Source organism: Labeo rohita, chromosome 21, assembly GCF_022985175.1.
Source record: "Labeo rohita strain BAU-BD-2019 chromosome 21, IGBB_LRoh.1.0, whole genome shotgun sequence".
NCBI classification, from domain to species: domain Eukaryota; kingdom Metazoa; phylum Chordata; class Actinopteri; order Cypriniformes; family Cyprinidae; genus Labeo; species Labeo rohita.
In genome coordinates this window covers 24,920,018-24,930,237 of record NC_066889.1, presented here as the reverse complement: position 1 = coordinate 24,930,237, position 10,220 = coordinate 24,920,018, and the positions used below count along the sequence as shown (strand labels likewise).

At 35.9% G+C, this 10,220-nt stretch overlaps 1 protein-coding gene across 5 annotated transcripts in view; it reads right to left on the bottom strand.

Annotated features, from left to right (window-relative positions):
• Positions 1-6,467, bottom strand: part of ptpn13 (protein tyrosine phosphatase non-receptor type 13) — a 101,832-nt gene extending 95,365 nt beyond the window's left edge. For all 5 annotated transcript variants that reach the window (XM_051093463.1, XM_051093465.1, XM_051093467.1 and 2 more), the window contains exon 1: positions 6,104-6,467. The gene's annotated coding sequence lies outside the window, so the exon portion shown is untranslated. The remainder of the gene's footprint in view (positions 1-6,103) is intronic.
• Between the last annotated feature and the right edge of the window lie 3,753 nt (positions 6,468-10,220).

Sequence of the window (10,220 nt, the reverse complement as noted above, 5' to 3'; positions counted from 1 at the left end):
ATATGCTTGATTCTTAATACTATGTTGTTACCTCAATGATCCACAGCTGTGTTTTTTTTTTTGTTTAGTGATAGTTGTTCATGAGTCCCTTGTTTGTCCTGAACAGTTAAACTGCCTGCTTTTCTTCAGAAAAATCCTTTAGGTCCCACAAAGTCTTTGGTTTTTCAGCATTTTAGTGTATTTGAACTCTTTCCAACAATGACTGTATGATTTTGAGATCCATCTTTTCACACTGAGGGACTCATATGCAACCATTACAAAAGGTTCAAACACTCCCTGATGCTTCAGAAGGAAAAACCATGCATTAAGAGCTGGGGAGTGAAAACTTTTGAACAGAATGAAGATGCGTACATTTTTCTTATTTTGCCTAAATATCATATTCTTTTCATTTAGTACTGCCCTTTAGAAGCTACAGGAGATACTTACATGTTTCCCAAAAGACAAGATAAGTTAAATTTACCCTGATCTTTAAATTCAAAAAGTTTTCACCCCCTGCTACTTTATTTCAAAACTATTTGAAGCGAAACCAGTTGACAACTATTGTTTTAAAACGACTGTTAACTTTTACAACTGTACTGCAGCATGATTTCTGACAACATGCTACTATAAAAGCAGATGAGAACAGTAGACCTCTGTCTGCAATAACGCAGATGACTGGAAGGACCAGATTACTGCACCATGATGAATCAGTGCATATTTTCTGCAGCGAAAACAAAACACACACTTTACAAGGTAGAACACCCTTTTACCCTAGATGACTCACTACTTGGCTAAAAGACTGACCCAGCCCCTGATCTTCTTTTCTCTTTTCCTATTCCACCACTTGTGCTTATGCAAGTCCATCATGATTGTTCGCTGCTCAGAGAGTCTATCATTTCTACCCTCGTCCCTGGCCCTTACTACTTAACATCCTCCCATTTCTAGTAATAACAAGGTTTCTATGGGGACCACAATTACGCCAAATGACTCCTCTTTTTCTCCTCTTCTTTCCTTCATGAGCTTCACCAGAATTTTACAGCCAGTTAGACTCAAAATGTTTAATTTATAAACTACACTGTTTTTATGATCTGAAACAAGTATCAACTTATATTCCAAAGCAACGTTCATAATGCAAGTATGCGAAACACGTGCAAAGCGCACACATTTGCATTTGTGCCGAATGGGAGAGGTACACAAGCCTAAGTTTATTTGGAGAGCGCATTTCCAACTAATTCGTTACAGCTTGGTGTGTATAATAGATGTTGTGTATAATGAATGCCACTACAAATTATGTTTGTTTTATACTTAGATTTTTCCATTCCTGTATGCTGTTAAATCCAACTCAAACAGCACTAAAAGTTATGTTTTCAGGAAACTCAACAGCTAAAGCAATTTGAAATCACCACAAAATGTATCATCACTAGCAAAATCATTGCAAAAATATAGTATATATTTGATATTTCCACCTTTCCCAATCTATTTCAATGCCAAAACCATTCCTACATTCAGTGTTTGATAGATCCTCCCTTCAATTCTGATTTAATGTCAGTTTTGCATTCTATTTTATAATGGCACCATATGCAATTCACACAGGGCGTTTCTGATCCCAGATCAGTGTGGGTGGGTGGCTTCTACAGCCTTTTTCTTTTCCCAATGGTGTGATCAGTAATTAAACCTCTAAAGTAGAGTTCTGGAGAAAACCAAAGGCCTCCGGAATAAAACTGCCCACTCGCGGCTGCTTCTCAGGGTCAGATGCACTGATGTCCGCCATGTGTTGAGCCTAGGCCAAAGGTACTATACGCTGGGACAACAGCCCGCTTTGATTTGAATATACCGGCAGAATGCACAATATACCAGCTTTCAATAAGTTTCCATCCTGGAAAAACCCAAAATATGTGAAGCATCTAGAGGGAAAAGGCTACAAACCCAAAACAGGATGAACGTTTTTATTTTAAAGCTCACTTTGCACGCCTTGTCTACCGCAACACAAAAGAGAAAATTAACCCTAGCGACAACACAGGAACATCCTGGTAACCACATATTACCTATGCATCATGTTAAAGCAAAAAGTAAAAGTCTAGGCTAGTTATTTATTTATTTATTTATTTATTTATTTATTATTTTTTTTTTTTTTAAAGTCTTTAATGCTCAACCAAGGCTGAATGTATTGATTAAAAACTACAGTAAAAACATTAATGTTGTGAAAAATTATTACAATTTAGAATAACTGTTTTGTATTTTAATGTATTTTATTTATTTTTGTGATGCAACGCTGAATTTTCAGCATCATTACTCCAGTCTTAAGCGTCACATGATCCTTCAGAAATCATTCTAATATGCTGATTTGCTGCTTAAGAAACATTCATTATTATTTTCAATGTTGAAAACAGTCATTCTGCTTTATATTTGTGTGGAAACTGACATTTTTGCATTGTATTAATGCAAAAGTAAAAGTGTAGTTATTTGTGTTTGTAACTTTTTTTTAAAGAAGGCTGCATTTATTGATGAAAAAATACAGTAAAACAATAACGTTGTGAAAAATGATTACAATTTAGAATAACTGTTTTATATTTGAATGTATTTTAAAATATAATTTATTTTTGTGCTGCAGAGCTGAATTTTCAGTATCACATGATCCTTCTGAATTCATTCTAATATGCTGATTTGCTGCTTAAGAAACATTCATTATTATTTTCAATGTTGTAAACAGTCGTTCTGCTTAATATGTGTGTGGAAACAGACTTAAGAATTCTTTAAAAAAAAGAAAAGCCAAAGAAAATTAACCCTAGTGACAACACAGGAACATCCTGGTAGCCACATATTACCTTTACATCAAGTTAATGCAAAAGTAAAAATCTAGTTATTTGTGTCTGTAAGATTTATTTTTTATTTTTCTTGAAAGAAGTCTCTTATGCTCACCAAAGCTGCATTTACTGATTTAAAAAATACAGTAAAAAAATAATAATACTGTGAAATATTATTACAATTTAGAATACCTGTTTTGCATTTGAATGCATTTTAAAATATAATTTATTTTTGTGATGCAAAGCTTAATTTTCAGCAGTCTTACTCCAGTCTTCAATGTCACATGATCCTTCAGAAATCATTCTAATATGCTGATTTGCTGCTTAATAAACATTCATTATTATTTTAAATTTTGAAAACAGTCATTCTGCTTAATACTTGTGTGGAAATTTTTTTAGGATTCGATGAACAATACATTATTTTTTTTAATTTTTTTTTTTTGTAACAAAAATCTAAATTTTGATCAATTTAATGCATCCTTGTCGAATAAAAAAAAAAATTGTTGAATAAAAAAAATTTCATTAAAAAAAAAAAAAAGACCTACTAACCCCAAACTTTTGAACTTTAGTATATCATTCTATAAAACATTTAAAGCTTTATTCCTGTTCACATCCATTTATCCCCAGACATCATTAAAAATATGCATCAGCACTGACTCAGAACAGAAAACTAAATCTGTCTGTAGAACATAAAGAAAGAAATGCCTTTAAAAGCATTTTCTCAGAATAAGCACAAAGCAAGCGATTGCAAATGCACTTCTGCAAAGTGGTGTTCAGAAAAACACCTCGCACAGACGACTGAATTTAGCCGAACTAAAAACCTGAGCTGTGTGCGGCTGGCGTGTAAAAGCGCACTGAACTGCGGTTCAGCAGAGATGGAATTTCCTCAGTGGAGACAGGCCAGAACAAAATAACACGCTGAAGGAGCAGAATTAGCATCAAAGGTGTGAGGGTGGGGTTTAATCCAGGCAGCCATCAAAACTGAGACTTCCGTTCAACTCGTTTCGCAATCTAGCGAGAAAGATCTTAAGTGGAAAAACCAGTGGACGCAAAGCTGGGTTCCGGCTTAAAATAACTCAAAACTTATGTTGTTCTTTGTGTGAAACCAGATTGTTGTGACACTTTCTCAAAGTCGCCTACAGAAGCTTCCTCTCCAGGAAACTGAATAAACATTTACACAAACGTAACACAAGCAAGCAAGCCAGCACTCGCTCCCTTTCATACCCACAAGTCACCTGTCAAATGCACCGTCCGAATGGCTGTTACATCACATAATAAGCACCATAATCCATCTGACAGGCTCAGAGCACACTGAAATACATAACAGCTGGATTCAGCAAGCCAAAGGTGACCTCATCCACTGGACATAGGTAAACCTCTTTCACATCCATCCAATTTCAGTCTACTAAAACTGATGGAAGCTTCAAAAATATGTCTCAAAGTTGTACTACCAAGTCTGAACCATCTCCTGTCCTGCACAAATGAACTTTGAGACATTTCTGTAGGCAAGAATACCAGATTCGCAGATGCAAGCAGTGCCCGAACTGCATGAACTGCAATGGAGACCTGAAACAAAAGATCCATTGAGCTCGGCCCAGAGGATAAAACAAACCTTCGGACCACCGCACAAAAGAAAACAAGAACTCGTATTGGCCCCTATAACTATGGCTGGATGAATCAGACACCCTCAGTGTCAGGAACATTCCTCTGTGCAAGAACCTTCGCTTTTACGGCTAATTCTGTGAACTGCAAACCACACTATGCAGTTTCCAAAGAACTGCTCGTGTTTACGCTGGAAAGAGACAGTTCTTCCTGCCATTAGATCAGGAGTGGCATCGTGAGATATAAACAGAGTAAAAATGACAAGTTTCAGCTCTCAAATGACACCTTTGATGAGCTGAAGTAGATCGGAGAATGAGAGGTTTCTCAAACTGATGATATGGTCATTAGGATATAAAAAGCAGAGTGCAACCTTCTAACCCTGCAAAAAAGTACCACTTTGGCCCTGAATTCAGCTTCCCCACACTTTTTACATTGCTTTCAGGTCATTTGCGATTACCGGATTTTACAAAAATGATTTTACTGAGATAAGGATTTCTGTGTCAGGTAATAATCCATTGAAATGCTAAAGAGCTGCACAAAACTAGGCCTGGATATGACAATATTAATATGATCCATTTCATGTATTCACATATGTGACCCTGGACCACAAAACCAGTAGCACAGGTATATTTGTAGAAAGAGTCAAAAATACATTGTATGAATCAAAATGATCGATTTTTCTTTTACGCCAAAAACCATTAGGACATTAAATAAAGATTATGTTTCATTAAGCTATTTTGTAAATTTCCTGCCGTAGATATATCAAAACTTACTTTTTGATTAGTATTATGCATTGCTAAAAACTTAATTTGGACAACTTTAAAGGCGATTTTCTCAATATTTTAATTTTTTTTTTTTTTTTTTTTTTTTTTGCACCCTCAGATTACAGATTTTCACTTTTTTTTTTTTATCTCAGACAAATAGTGTCCTATCCTAACGAACCATACATCAAAAGCTTATTTATTCAGCTTTCAGATGATAAATCTGAATTAAAAAAACAAAAAAAAAAAAAACCCTTATGACTGGTTTTGTGGTCCAGGGTCACATCTGATGGTGTTTACATGTACAATAGCCGTCAAATTAGCATTTTATAATGTTTTGTATTGCACTTTACTGTTAGTGTGAATCTTCTGAGGTAAAAGCACATTGTTTTTAACTTTTATACTTTAAAATTCCCCTTTTTTCTGTTAGGCATCAAAGATACCTATGCAACGTGATGATTTGGTGGTCTCGGTACAAAGAAGAGCCTAAACAACGACATGTCCTAAATAATTTTACCAAATAAACACACAAAAGTCGTTTATTTCAACATTACTGACTAAAACTATATATAAAAGGCGCAAAACTATCCCTCAAGTGGACCAATGGCCTCCATCAGATACAAGTAAAACACCTGCGGTTACTTCCAACTCGCGCCACCATCCAAAACTGTGCAACATTTGACACATTTTGTAATTTCAGCGCTCGTATTTTACACATACAAACGCAGTCGTGGAATTTTCTGTAGATTGTGATGATAAAACTCGAACAAAGTTCGAAAAAAAAGTCGCATTTTTGCTTGAATACACACATAAAGCTCTCCTAATCCAAAGCCTGGTGCCTCATGGCCAGCGCAAAGCTACTTGCGCGGTTTATAGACCAATATAAACGCTGGTAAACTTTGCAAGCAGCAGCAGCATCAAACTCAAGAAAGCACAGATGTGAAAACATAAACGTACCTCTCAAATAAGTGGCCTACAACTTCAAACTTCGCTCCAACTACCAGCCAGTGCGCAAACAAGAGTCCAGCATCACATCCACCAGCAAACCTGAAATGGAAAACCAGCCCGGGTCGAACTGGCAACAGGTTTTACTTCATAAGAACTACTTCGACCGTAAGGTCCATAATCTCCATTTAAAAAATGTAACTTGTACTCCTTGGATTATCCTTAAAGTAGAATGCGGAAAAACTTGCGCAAAGCGCAAAAGATCTTTAACGCGGCTGAAAACAGGCAGCGCGTCTTTGGTTCTCTTGGGAAGCCGAGTCACCCTTCCAGCCCGAGAGGTTCAGATCTCTCTCTCTCTCTCTCTCCGTCTGTGAGCCCTCCTGCTCGCTGGAGAGAGGGAGTAACCAGACACCCGCACTCCTGTCGCTCATTGGTTACTTTCCAGCGGAGCAGGAACCGTCACACCAGCAACATGAGGCGTCTCTATAGAAACTCTCCTCAACTGGGAGGAAAATACCACGAAAAGTTGTTATAGTGAGGCGCAGTCCACGGTGGCCACGCATCCAAATATGTAACGCAACAAAAACAAAACATATGAAGAAGAAATGCGCACGTTTGTGTGCAGGTTTTCATTTTCCTTACAACTTTAACCTTTTAAATATGACGCAGTCTCATTAAACACCCACATATTTGCATATTAAGCGAGAAGGCCTAATGTTGCCACACACCCAAATACCAACAAATCTGATGAAATGTGATTTGGAAATAAAGAAAAATTCACAATTTTAACATCTCAACTTAAAATGTGATAAGATAATGCTAAACAACCTTTTATAAAATGAAACAACTTAAAAAAATGGTTTATGTGATCAGCAGTTTAGCTGGTATCAACCCTTTTGTGAAAATGTTTAGTTAAATTTAGAATACCTAAAGTACTTTTGTATGTAAACAAACATGTTTTTTACTCTTTTTTGATTAAATATCCTATAAAATGTTAAAGATAGTCATATTATACTATTTCTTATATCATTTCAGCTATATTGCCAAGGCAATATTTCTCATTTTTGTTTTAAGATGCAGTACTAAAATAAATAAAACTAAAACAATAAAAAACAAATGGATATAATTTTTAGAGCTGTCAAACGATTAATCGCATACAAAATAAAAGTCTGAGTTTGCCTAATACATGTGTGTACTGTGTAATTATTATGTATATATAAATACACACAAATTAATGTATATATTTAAGAGAAATATGTTATGTACAAAATATTTGTGTTACTATATAAGTTATATAAAATTATAATAAATATATATATACATGAATGTGTTTGTATTTATATATACATAATAATTACACATAGTACACACAAATTAATTAGGCAAACTTTTATTTTGTATGCAATTCATTGCGATTAATCGTTTGACAGCCCTAAATAAAATAAAATAAAAATGAAATCACAACAAAATGACTAAAATGTTAACTAAAATTGAAATGAAAACAGAATATATATAAAAAAATCTAATTCAAATATGGACAAAAGCTACATCAAAGATGCAAGATTATTTAATGATATTAAGTATGAACTATATATTGTGTTCAGTATAATCATGATGATGTATGGCCTTTGAAATAGTTTAACCAATGCAAATAACAAAAATGTATATTCATTTGTTTAGCTGTCATTTTGGATTTTAATTTATTTTTTTTTTTTAACAGTTGCAAAATTTTGTGAAAAACCAAACCCTGTATCATCATTAAATAATGTATGCCCGTCTGACCTCTCATTAAGAGAGAGCAGGTTTTGTTTGAGAGTTCACGCTGTTACGCCTTACAGCATTTTGTTCTGCTTGAAATTCTGTTCTGGGGTCAGTCATGCTTGCCGTGTGTTGCCTGAGAGCTATTGAGGAATGAGAGTTTAGTACTCCAACCACAGAATTCCACCTCCACCCCTCCTCCCATCCCATCCCGTCTCCCGTCTCCTGTCTCCTCCCCTTCACGCTCCTTTCCCTCACCCTGTGCCGTTATTGACCCTGAAGTCTTTCTTTAAACTTGAGCAGAGCTTCCTACTTCACCTGGGATCACCATACACGCCTGCATGTACGGTTATAGGTTGTTGCAAACATATTGCTTTGTTTTTTATTTCTACAGCTGTTAAATGGGGTTCACAGATGCCAGGTTATATGTTGTTTTGATCATAATGGAATAACATGGCTGATGTTCGCTTTTGTAGGAAAGAAAGGGTGTGTGCAAGAGAAACAGTGAGTTAGCACCGCTCATATGACTAACGGGGGAAAAACGGCCTTTCAGGCCACAAATAGCAGGGTAAGGATGAACCAAATGTCACTCCGAGGTACCGTGCTACAGCACTGACATTTTCTTCCTTCAAAACAGAATCCGGAGAGAAGCAGAATGAGTGCTATTTTAAAACAGACCGCTAGATTTTTGTTTTCGGGCCTGATGTGCCCACCTCCTAAAAGTGGGGCAAAAGGAGGTGGCGGTTAGACAGAACAAGAGGGCCCTGAGGAGCAGGATTATGAAGAATTAGATGAGGAATATGGGACAGGGTGTGCATGGAATTGCAATATGTGCAACAGCGTGTTAAAATGTAATTCATCTTTATAGAATTTTTTTTTAATAGTAATGTATAAAGCTTACAGGATCTGTAATGATATCAAGGATTGTTTACAGGCATTCTTCTGGGAAAGCAAGACGTAAGTGTTTTTCAACTTTTATTATTATTTATTTTTTAAACCTTTTTTTCTGAATGGACATTTTGTTGGACAATAAAGGTAGGAATAAAACAGTCTCTTCTTCAATGCAACGTTTTCGGTAGGGAAAGCGATTTCAGAAAGGCTCACTATATTAAAATAGCTTAGAAAGCAAAATACCACCTTTCCTTCATAATCACTCTGCAAAGCCACGCCTCCTATAAACACATGAATGCGCTCAGACAGACCACAGACTAACCAGCGATAAGATGAGAGATTGAATCGCTATCAATCTGATAGCGATTCAATGACTCATTCACCTCATGACTCATTCACTGGTGAGAAAACATTACAGTACAAAACACATAATATTACAATTATAACGCCTTCCATTCTCGCTCGGTCTGGGTCACTTACCTCTCACGGATAGGTCAGTTACCCGGATGCCCGGCCATATTGGAGATAATCGTATGTAAACAACAGTCGGTTAATCAGCTACTGAATATGTCATTCTGCTAATTTATGCTGTCTAAACCACGGTAAAAATGTGTGGAAGTTGCTAAATCACATAGAGAAGGACTTAGTAAGCAGGACAAGGCACACTATTTTGACAAACTAAAGTATATATATGTTAAAGATACGTACAAGCAGTATAAATTAAGATATTAGCGTAATATTTCACCTGCCTGACAGGAAATGATAAGAACAAACACAAATATTCTGGAAATTCTGGTTCAATTTGGCCAACCACAAACGCCTTTTGTTCCTCAAGATAGTTTTTTGCTCTCTTCTACTTAATATGTTATAACTTTTAGTAGTCTGTAGTACTTAAAATGTTTTTCCTGGTCCAACCAATTAGCACAACCCAAAATATGACAATAATTGACCGTTTTCAGCAGCAATAATCAGCAAAATATGCTAGTTTTGTTCGGTTCGCTTTGTGACGTGTTGTGAAAACACTCTATAGAGGGTTTGCACATACGTCACAATTTGGTCAGTTACCCATAGATGCGTGCCCATATTGGAAATACTCGGATGTAAACAATAGCATTGAGTGCACGATTAATGTACCACTGAATACATTCATTTATGCTGTGTAAACCACGGAAAAAATGTGTGGAAGCTGCTAATTCATATAGAAAAGGACTTAGTAAGCAGGAAAGGGTGGACAAACTAAAGTTAATAGTTGGTAAAGATAAATATGAGCAATGTTAATTAACATATTAGCCTAATATTTCACCTACCTGACCGGAAATGATAAGAACATATACGAATCTTGTTAAGATTGTTGGCCTGGAAATCCTGGATCAGTTTGGCCAACCACACTGTTTTTTTGCACTCTTCTACTTAATATAACTTTTAGCAGTCTGCAGTACTCCAAATGTTGTTCCTGGTCTGACCGATTAGTAGAACCCAA